Source organism: Penaeus chinensis, chromosome 23 (assembly GCF_019202785.1).
Source record: "Penaeus chinensis breed Huanghai No. 1 chromosome 23, ASM1920278v2, whole genome shotgun sequence".
In the NCBI taxonomy this organism is placed as follows: domain Eukaryota; kingdom Metazoa; phylum Arthropoda; class Malacostraca; order Decapoda; family Penaeidae; genus Penaeus; species Penaeus chinensis.
Genome location: NC_061841.1, coordinates 23,240,421 through 23,250,486, shown reverse-complemented (window position 1 = coordinate 23,250,486; position 10,066 = coordinate 23,240,421). Strand labels below are relative to the sequence as shown.

General features: G+C 39.1%; 1 protein-coding gene across 1 annotated transcript in view; it reads right to left on the bottom strand.

Moving 5' to 3' along the window:
- Nucleotides 1-8,797: 8,797 nt before the first annotated feature.
- Nucleotides 8,798-10,066, bottom strand: part of LOC125037379 (tetraspanin-4-like) — a 4,985-nt gene continuing 3,716 nt past the window's right edge. Inside the window, exon 5 of the mRNA XM_047630485.1 lies at nt 8,798-10,066. This exon is cut by the window's right edge and continues 412 nt beyond it. The gene's annotated coding sequence lies outside the window, so the exon portion shown is untranslated.

Genomic DNA, 10,066 nt, shown 5'->3' with positions numbered 1-10,066 from the left:
CCCCATATAGAGGAGGTTGGCTGGCTGCAGGTCCCATAATCCGCCTGCAGGACTCCCTGGGGCTTTCCCCCACAAGCATCATGCCAGGAGGGGCCACTGGGACCCAGATGGGATGACGGGTAACCCCCCCTCCCCACCCGAGTCCCAGCTGTCGCCAACCCAGAGGGACCCACAGCCCGCCGTTCTTGCTGGGTGGGAGGAACTTTAGCCCTCCCCACAGCACCAACAACTATATGATTCGTTGCCAGTGGTTATCTCGGGGGAGGGGGGGGGGGAAGACTGACAAGGCCTGCCTCTCCACAGCTGCCCATTAACCTTTATCAAAATATCGGTTAAATAATACAAAAGGACCGCACCGACTAGGAGAAAATTTAAGATCATAGCGTTGTAGGCAATGGAAAACTACAATGACTGATATCAAAATTATTTTGCAGAAGTCAACCGATTCCAGTTAAACGACGAAAATGTATCGCGGTGAATGGGGTGGGGGTCTGGGGGCGGAGCCCCCGATAGGGAAATACGGCGATCGGGTGGGTTGGGTTTAGGATAGGTTAGGTTAGGTTAGGATAGGATAGGATAGGGATAGGATAGTATAGGTTAGGTTAGGTTAGGATATGATAGGATAGGATAGGATAGGGATAGGATAGTATAGGTTAGGTTAGGGTAGGATATGATAGGAAAGGTTAGGTTAGGTTAGGATGGGATAGGATAGGATAGGTTAGGTTAGGATATGATAGGATAGGTTAGGTTAGGATGGGATAGGATAGGATAGGTTAGGTTAGGATATGATAGGATAGGTTAGGATAGGATAGGATAGGTTAGGTTAGGATAGGATAGGTTAGGTTAGGTTAGGGCGATCGGAAGGGGGTTTGGCTCGGGTCTTTAATTTTTTCTACTTTCTTTATCAATGAAATTACGATTCTTGGCTCGGGTTTATATCATTTTTCACTTCATGGAACTTTAGTTTTGCCGTTCATTAGCGATCTCCTCGATACCCCCCCCCCCCCAAAAAAAAAAAAAAAAAAAAAAAAAAAACGGTTCCCCATGGGGTCCCCAAGATTGTTGGCTGGAGTTCGGGACGGGTGCGGTCCTTTTATAAACATTTACCAAAATATAAATTATATAACCTTAATATAACGGTACTATTGACATATAACAGTGGCCCTTTAAATAAAGAGAATGTATGGGAGGGTAACAAAAAAACTTATATTTTGTAGGGTAAACTATTATATTTTACAACTTCATAATCTTAGTAAAAAAACTAATATGGAAATATATAGACTTCATGTAAAACTAATAAAATAAAGTATCATCTTCCTAGAAAAATAATTAAGTACTTTTATCTTACATAGCCAAAGACAAAACAGGTATACATAAGTAATACATATGCATAAAGACCAAGTGAGGTATACACAGGGTGGTTTCTAGACGAATTTTTGGGTCATTCTAACTTCACGTCCCTTGTGCTCATTACAGTGTGCACATATACTTATATGTACACACATACACACACACACACACACACACAAATGTGTGTGTATATATATATATATGTATATATATACATATATATATACATACATATATTTACAGATATGTACATAGATGTATATATCTCCACGCAAACATAAGAACACACACTTACACAAAAGGACTATTGATAAAGGTTCTGTCGAATATGGTTTTAGAATTAGTTTAGCATTCTTCAGATCCGGCTGACGGCCTTCGTCATGTAAGTGAATAGAATAAAATCCATTTTGTACCTGATATCACGTTTTTTATGTAGTTTATGCTTTGATAAAATAGGTTTTCTGTACTACTCAGATTTCATCGTAGAAAACGAAAAATTACGGCTTTATTTTTGGGGGAAACTAAAGAAATAATTGACCATTGTGATCAGTTACTCTTTATTCAGACTAAATTTTGGAAAATACATTCAGCGGTAAATGTTGTTAGTACTATTAGATTACTTGACAACGTATAAGGAAGGTGCTAATGGTTAGCCCTTCTCTCTCGCCCTCCCACTCTCCTTCCCCTCCCCTCTCCCTCTCCATCTCCCTCTCCATCTCCCTCTCCCTCTCCCTCTTCTTTCCCTCTCCCTCTCCTTCTCCTTCTCCCTCTCCTCTCCCTCCCCTTTCCCTCTCCCTCCCCTTTCCCTCTCCCTCTCCCTCCCTCTCTCCCTTCCCTCCCCTCTCCCTCTCCCCTCCCCCTCTCCCTCCCCTCTCCCTCCCCCTCCCCCTCCCCCTCCCTCTCCCTCTTCCTCTCCTTCTCCCTCTCCCTCTCCCTTTCTTTCTCCTTCTCCTTCTCCTTCTCCATCTCCCTCCCTCTTTCCCTTCCCTTCCTTCTCCCCCTCCCCCTCCCGCTCCCCCTCCCCCTCCCTCTCCCTCTCCTTCTTCTTCTCCCTCTCCCTCTCCCTCTCCTTCTCCTTCTCCTTCTCCTCTCCCTCTCCCTCTCCCTCTCCCTCTCCCTCTCCCTCTCCCTCTCCCTCTCCCTCTCCTTCTCCTTCTCCTTCTCCTTCTCCCTCTCCCTCTCCCTCTCCCTCTCCCTCTCCCTCTCCCTCTCCTTCTCCTTCTCCTTCTCCTTCTCCTTCTCCTTCTCCTTCTCCTTCTCCCTCTCCCTCTCCCTCTCCCTCTCCCTCTCCCTCTCCTTCTCCCTCTCCCTCTCCCTCTCCTTCTCCTTCTCCTTCTCCCTCTCCCTCTCCCTCTCCTTTTCCTTCTCCTTCTCCCTCTCCCTCTCCTTCTCCCTCTTCCTCTCCTTCTCCCTCTCCCTCTCCTACTCCTTCTCCCTCTTCCTCTCCTTCTCCTTCTCCTTCTCCTTCTCCTTTTCCTTCTCCCCCTCTGTCTCTCTCTCCCTGTCCCTCTCCCTCTCCCTCTCCCTCTCCCTCTCCATTTCCCTCTCCCTCTCCCTCTCCCTCTCCTTCTCCCTCTCCCTCTCCCTTTCCCTCTCCCTCTCCTTCTCCTTCTCCTTCTCCTTCTCCCTCTCCCTCTACCTCTCCTTCTCCCTCTCCCTCTCCTTCTCCTTCTCCTTCTCCCTAGTCCTCTCCCTCTCCCTCTCCTTCTCCTTCTCCTTCTCCTTCTCCCTCTCCCTCTCCCTCTCCTTCTCCTTCTCCTTCTCCTTCTCCCCCTCCATCTCCTTCTCCCTGTCACTCTCCTTCTCCTTCTCCCCCTCCGTCTCCCTCTCCCTCTCCCTCTTCTCTCCCTCCTCCTCTCTTCTTCTCCTCTCCTCTCCTTCTCCTCCTCCTTCTCCTTCTCCCTCTCCCTCTCCCTCTCCTTCTCCCTCTCCCTCTCCTCTCCTTTCCCTCTCCCTCTCCTCTCCCTTCCCTCTCCTCTCCTCTCCCCCCCTCCCCTCCCTCCCTCCCCTTTCCCTCTCCTCTCCCTCTCCCTCCTCTCTCTCTCCTTCCCTCCCTCCCTCTCCCTCCCCTCCCCTTCTCCCTCTCCCTCCCCTTTCCCTCCTCTCCCTCTCCCCCTCTCCCTCTCCCTCTCTCCCTCCTCTCCCCTCCTCCCTCTCCCCCTCCCCTCTCCTCCCTCTCCCTCTTCCTCTCCTCTCCCTCTTCCCTCTCCCTCTCCCTTTCCCTCTCCTCTCTTTCCTCTCCCTCTCCCTCTCCCTTCCCTCTCCTCTCCTTCTCTCTCCCCTCCCCTCCTCTCCTCTCCCTTCCTCCCTCTCCTCTCCCTCTCCTTCCCTCTCTCTCCCTCTCCCTTCCTCTTCTTCCCTCTCCCTCTCCTTCTCCTTCTCCTTCTCCTTCTCCTTCTCCCTCTCCCTCTCCCTCTCCCTCTCCCTCTCCCTCTCCCTCTCCTTCTCCTCTCCTTCTCCTCTCCTTCTCCTTCTCCTTCTCCTTCTCCTTCTCCTTCTCCCTCTCCCTCTCCCTCTCCCTCTCCCTCTCCCTCTCCCTCTCCTTCTCCCTCTCCCTCTCCCTCTCCTTCTCCTTCTCCTTCTCCCTCTCCCTCTCCCTCTCCTTTTCCTTCTCCTTCTCCCTCTCCCTCTCCTTCTCCCTCTTCCTCTCCCTCTCCTTCTCCCTCTCCCTCTCCTACTCCTTCTCCCTCTTCCTCTCCTTCTCCTTCTCCTTCTCCTTCTCCTTTTCCTTCTCCCCCTCTGTCTCTCTCTCCCTGTCCCTCTCCTTCTCCCTCTCCCTCTCCCTCTCCCTCTCCCTCTCCATTTCCCTCTCCCTCTCCCTCTCCTCTCCTTCTCCCTCTCCCTCTCCCTCTCCCTCCTCCTCTCCCTCTCCCTCTCCTTTCCCTCTCCCTCTCCTTCTCCTTCTCCTTCTCCTTCTCCCTAGTCCTCTCCCTCTCCCTCTCCTTCTCCTTCTCCTTCTCCTTCTCCTTCTCCTTCTCCCTCTCCCTCTCCCTCTCCTTCTTCTTCTCCTTCTCCTTCTCCCCCTCTATCTCCTTCTCCCTGTCACTCTCCTTCTCCTTCTCCCCCTCCGTCTCCCTCTCCCTCTCCCTCTCCCTCTCCCTCTCCCTTTCCCTCTCCCTCTCCCTCTCCCTCTCCCTCTCCCTCTCCCTCTCCCTTTCCCTCTCCCTCTCCCTCTCCCTCTCCCTCTCCTTCTCCTTCTCCTTCTCCTTCTCCTTCTCCTTCTCCTTCTCCCTCTCCCTCTCCCTCTCCCTCTCCCTCTCCTTCTCCTTCTCCTTCTCCTTCTCCTTCTCCCTCTCCCTCTCCCTCTCCCTCTCCTTCTTCTCCTTCTCCTTCTCCCCCTCCATCTCCTTCTCCCTGTCACTCTCCTTCTCCTTCTCCCCCTCCGTCTCCCTCTCCCTATCCCTCTCCTTCTCCTTCTCCCTGTCCCTCTCCTTCTCCTTCTCCTTCTCCCTCTCCCTCTCCCATCTCTCTCATCTCCCTCATCCATGCTTCTTACATAGCTTCCTTTTCAGGTCTTATATCCTCCTCATTCTGTCTTTCACAAATTACATCAATCAACCTTTTTATTTCACAGACATCTAAAAAATAGTTATAGGGTTTGGGAATAAAACACGGATATAAAACCTTGCATATTTATTGTGAATTATGCCTTTCATGTAACACTTATCATGAAGACCTTTACATACACACAATATTGGTCATTTTGGTCCCAAGAAATGCAATTCTTAAAATAAGTTGACACATGCAAAAAAAGAAAGAAAAAAAAAGATCACGTCTAGATTTCAACTATTAAAAATTGTAATATACACAGTGATTATCACCATACTTCAAAATATTTCATACTAACTGTATTACATAAAAGCCACTTCAGAAATTGTTTAGTGATATCAGTTTCTGAATTATGATTGGAATGGTCTGTAGGGTAAAAAATCCTGTAAGATAACAGATATCATCCAATGCACAAACATAAAAATGTCTTGTGTTGCCTTAATAAATTCTTATCAACTTTCGTTTTTCAGTCTCACATTAAATTATCTTTCTTAATATAGAAAATGTTATTATGAACTGGCAGATGACTACTCAGTATATCTACACTTCCTCAAAATAAAATAAAGATATACATCAAAACACATTGATTCTTAATTTTAAGTCTGCTTCAAGTTCTCCATCATCTACTAAACCTTTCTGTGCAATACTTCACTTCTAATTCTAACTGGCATTCAAGTAAAATTTCAGATAGTATTTAGTTTCTTGATCATTCCATTCTAAAAATATTATGGAAGTTCTGTATTGCATATATTTTAGACTAACACAAACTTGTAATAACAATGTATTGTGAAAAGTTTACAGTATTACATTCATGCATTGGTGGTTTTGTTTTTATTATGCTAATATCTTTCACTCTTAAAGGACACAAAATAAAAGTATTTAACAACATTTAACATTTTAAGGAAGTACAAAAATGTATTTCATTTAGTATGAAATAAGTACAACTACTATGGCAAATGAACAATAGCATTATTAACAATGGATAGAGCATTTTTCATTTTACGATTTGTGGCATGTGAAACCTGAAGTGTTATCAATATTATTTAATATATAATGACTAATTGATCAATAACTTATCATTAAGGTAAAAAATTAACATGCAGAATTTTTTTCTTAAATCAGTAATTGATATTCTGAATTTTTTGAGCAACTCTCTAGTCAGTGAAATTTAAACATTTATAGAAATATTTCATTCTCTTATCTAAAATACAAGAAAAGAAATGAGTATTCAAAAGATTCCCTACACATTCATATATCTAAATTGGTTACACACCATTCGTTGCCAAAATAACAAATGACGATTTGGATCACCTTAACTTTAAAATTAACATCTACATTTACATTCTACATTTTTCCTACATTATGCACTAAGAAAAGGGAAAATGATCTGAGACCTTTTACAGTAGCGATTACAGTTTACAATACACTGGAAGACAAGATCAATGGATATCACATGATTATCTTTAACAATGAATGCCTCTTATTTTAGACAATAATGAAAGAAATTACATCTTTGTAACCATAATTAAACAGGGAACATAAAGTCAGAGGAGAGGAACAGGGGAAGTGAGGCATGATCTTACACACAAAATTATTTACAAAATGTGTGTCCTTTCTAAATGTACCTGAAATGAATTACAATTTTCTGAGAATCTCAATATAAATAAAGAGAAAAAATCAATGTGGAAATATTTATTATATTTCATAACTGCACTGATACAGTTATATAATGCATATTTTTTTCTGTAATGTATGTTTCTCTTATTTTTTATACAAATGCTTATAAGCATGAGTAACAAAATCCAAAAGTTTCCATTGCATGTGTTTTTCTCTTCTTCTTTTTTTAATAATGGCACTGTCAGCCTAATCATAAAGAAATAATATGATAAGAAATAAATATGACAAGCCTTTCTTGACATAAATTGTACTACCATTTCCATAAACCAATCTTCCATTTCTATTGATGGCAAAATGTGGAAAGTACTGTCTTTAGTCCGCATACTTCTTTTTCCTTCTTTTGAAAAAGTATCCAGACATTTAACAAGTAAAATATATACATCCAAAATATACAAATACAGACATGCATGTCTTTTCTCTTCTACACAACAGTATATATATATATACTTTCTAACAATCAAATATATATATAGAGATATATTTGTATACAACAACAAAAGAGGAAACGTGCCACTTCTCCTCCCATCACACGTGGCACATCCGACGGAAATAATATATAAACGAGTTTTATGAGTTCCCCTTATTTGCAAGAATATATCCTTCTCACATATAATATATTCCAAGGAAATCAATAGCTTAAGAATAAAATTTACAACTTAAACAGAATAAAATTTACAATCATTTAAGGAACCAAAAAAAATAGAATGTACAATTTGTGACAAAGTAATAAAAAGGAAAAGCATCTTTTAGCGAAAGTTTTTACAAATTTTAAACATGTATGAAGAAATTATGTCATTTTTCGGTGTGTGTCAAGATTTTTTAAACAAGTTTAACAAAATATATTATGTGAATACTTTTCCATTTTGTTATTCTAATGCATCTACTGTTTTATTTTGTATTCTTTTAAATTCTGTATCCTAGCTCAAAGTTTCTTTAATATTAATATCCATAAGGCAAAATGTATTTTAATGAATCCAATGAAACTTTTGAATTTGTTGTGAAAATGCAATACCTTCCAGTTTTTTAATAAAGATCTTATAAGGAGCCAATCAAGGTAGCAATAAATATCACATTCTATAACAAAGCAGTTTAAGAATGTATGTAAGGTTGTTTTCTCTCAAAACCATTGATACGTATACATTCAATAAGTGATGCCATATATCCAAGATGCTGCATGATATAAGAAAATGTCATCCTACTTTTGGAACATATTGACTAATGTAAAAATTTGGAGAGAAAAAATATTTATGTATCACAACATATTCACAAATTTCCACTCACCCCCGTCCTCATTAAATTACAAATATGCATTATGTTGAATCTATTTTTTGACAGTCTTTTTAATTTTTTTTTTTTTGTGTATTTTATTACTGTTTTCTTTATTTTTTTGTTTTGTTTTTCATAGATGATATGATTCATTTCATAACAATTTTCGGATTAAAATTTCTTTTTATGATATTTCACTTGATTAGCACAGTAGACACCTATACTAACATGAAATATAAAATCTTCTGTAAATGGCAAATTACTATTTACATTTTCTTATCTGTGAACGACTTAAGAGATATCACAGTATCAAAGACATGTAAGTCTCATATAGCAAACCAATAAAAATAACATTACCAATTCAAAATCGAGCTCATAGTTCATCAGCATTGTTAGAAGCGGATATTTTAGTTACAAGAGAACAAATAGTTTAGAATATGAAACCAAATTAACTTATTTTTTAAAAAATGAACAGACTGAGAATTAAGTATAAAAAAAATATTTGGCAAAATGATTAAAAAAATGTAAAGTCACTATGGCAATGGTTTAATCATCCTTCTAAGATGATAATATTTAAATATACAGTATTAAGTAGCTGATATAAGTAAGGGTTACAACATTAGACTACACATGACTACTTATAAAGTAATTAATGACTATTTCACTATAAATTAATGTGGGTATGTGTGTATGTACGTTGTATATACATATATATGTACATATATATATGTGTGTGTGTGTGTATATGTATGTATGTGTGTGTGTATATATATATATATATATATATATATATATATATATATATATACATATATATATACATATATAATATACATATATATATACATATATGTGTATGTGTGTGTATATATATATATATATATAAATATATATGCATGCATATTTTTATATATATATATATATATATATATATATATATATATATATATGTGTGTGTGTGTGTGTGTATGTATAATGTATATATATATATACATATATATATATATTATACATAAATATATATATATATATATATATCCTGTCTGGGAGAGACTGAGATTTATTCTCTATAATTTTTGTTCTAAACAATTAATTAGAATGTAAATAGCTCTAATATTGGAAAGACTGAGTTCATCCACATCATTTGTGCAGAGCCGGTACTAGAATAATCAGATCCGAGCTCTAAAATGTTTGTCCCAAAATTAGAATTCTGAAAAAGCAAATTACACATGGCTGTTTGGATGACTGCAAAATGACAATTGCTACACACCATTCCTCTTATATGTGTTCCTTTTGTATGTACTCTGTGTACTATGACCACTCCACAAAGGTGACTGAGCCTGCAATTTCATCTGAATATGTACGGTACCCAGGTGATCATCCAGTTTGCCTGGTGAATAACAATGGCCCTGCAATTATGCATTTCCCTCAGTGTAAGTCAGTATTATGGCGACTGACCTTTTCTGTAGTTAAATTGTTAATAGGCTACTGTATTAAAACACCTCTATCATTTATAACATAATAAGGTCTTCTATAAGACCTTTTTGAAGTACATGGGAATGAACAACTCAACCTTCCTGATAAGAAGGCTAAGTGATTTTCATTATAAATATGACAAGAAATACACTAGACTGCCTGAGTGATATGTGTCTTACAGTCATATGACAGTCATATGTTCATATCACATTTTCATTTATCTGTGAAAACATGTATGTTAATTCAAATACACATCCAGAATAAAACTTAACAGATAGAAAAATACCACAAATAATATTATCCTTTGACGTAAAGTTTTGATAAATCAAATGGAAAGAATGTTGTGAAAAGGTTTCAATAACTGTTAAATAAACCTGTCGATTGAATAATATACTTTTAACATTACTAAGTATCAAAGCTATGTATAAATGTACCTTTCCCATTTGATACATATCTGCAATAGTACTACTCATCTTAACATCACTACTTCAACTAATAACAATGGAAAGTTTTCTTCCATTTTTCTCTAGATTGTATATCACTAAGAGTAACAAATAACAAATACAAGGAAACTATTACCTCTATGCTCATTTATCTCAAACAATATTCCTAGAACGTAGTAAACATAAAATCCCTAATCATTAGATGGATTATTCAAAGCAAAAGCATTACAAAACATGAAATATGAACTGAGTTTTGAATTAAATCCTCCACGATGAACTCCAGATACAGCATTTTCTTTTTTACA